At 33.7% G+C, this 1,395-nt stretch overlaps 1 pseudogene; it reads left to right on the top strand.

The window, feature by feature from the left end:
* Positions 1–975: 975 nt before the first annotated feature.
* Positions 976–1,152, top strand: LOC138378378 (DNA-directed RNA polymerases I, II, and III subunit RPABC4 pseudogene; annotated as a pseudogene).
* The last annotated feature ends 243 nt before the right edge of the window (positions 1,153–1,395 follow it).

Here is a 1,395-nt window from a genome sequence, read left to right on the forward strand (position 1 = left end):
AATCTATTTAGAGAGATTATTCCAGTGGCAGAATAGAGGATTGAGATTGGCTGTATAATGAAAACACTGCAGGATAAAAGTGCTGTTAATGTGTGTGTGTGTGTGTGTGCGCATATGCACACGTGTGTGTCCCATTTTCAGCACTTGTTAGAAAACTGAAATCTTTTGCTTATGTAATCATCAAGTGACTTTGGACATTTTTTATCTGTCTTTTCCCACAGAATTATGATTATCTCTTCTGAAGATAGTGGGGGCTTTGGACATTAGAAAAACTTTTAAAAAATGTGAGCTACTCTGGTGATCCTTAAAAATAAGATTCTTTGGCAAAAGAAAACACACACCATTTTTGGCCAGAATTGTCTTTTGTGATGTTGTCTGATCCAAGAATCAAACAAAATATCAGGGAAATCCTTATGGGGTTTTTATAGCATGGCGGGCTTTCACCTCAATATTGCCCTGAAGGAAACCTATTTGAACAGGAAATTTGAAATGCCTCTCAAAAGGGGCATGCTTTTCTATGGCTAAATGTCAAATCACAAACTGGTTTCTTATTTTCATATCCCCAAGGCAGCATTATTGGAAATATTTTCTTTTCAAGGTCTCTATCTGGAAAGCAAAGAGCATGATTATCAGTTGGGATAGAAGCTATAAATTATATATTGAAAAACTCTCAAAACATGAGTTTTATTTTGAAGGAAATTTGTAATAAATACCTTTATTGCCACTTCAGGAATTCTTATTTTAAGCTCAAGACTATGGTATTTAACTAAAATATGTTATTAAATCCCTCAAAAAACAGTATTAACACTTTAGTTTCAAATGCAAGAGTTTTTGGTTTATTTTTTATTTATTTTAATAGACAAATAATAGTTGTGTATATTTATGGGGCACAATGTGATGTTTTGATTAATTTATACATTGTACAAAGAGTCAATCGGGAGTGAGAAGTTTCTTAATGCTGTGTAGGGATTAACTATGGCCACCCAGAGTGACATTCAACCCCCAAAGCAACAGCCAATGATATATATCTGTGGAGAATGTCACACAGATAATGAAATAAAATCCAGGGATCCAATCAGATGCAGAGAATATGGATACAGAATAATGTACAAGAAAAAGACTAAAAGATTGGTGGTTTTTGAGACCAGATGAAACCTGTGAATTGAGAGGATTGTCTTCATTTATACTTGGATTTGGATTTGTCCCATTAATGTTTCTTGTTATATAGCTTTTGGTTTAGCATACAGTAATACTCCCCATTTATCCTCAGGGGATATGTTCTAAGACCCCCAGTGGATGCCTGAAATATCAGATAGTACCAAACCCTACATATACTATGTTTTTCTATATGTACATACCTGTGGTAAAATTTAATTTATAAATTAGGTACAGTAA

Source organism: Eulemur rufifrons, chromosome 30 (genome assembly GCF_041146395.1).
Source record: "Eulemur rufifrons isolate Redbay chromosome 30, OSU_ERuf_1, whole genome shotgun sequence".
Classification (NCBI taxonomy): domain Eukaryota; kingdom Metazoa; phylum Chordata; class Mammalia; order Primates; family Lemuridae; genus Eulemur; species Eulemur rufifrons.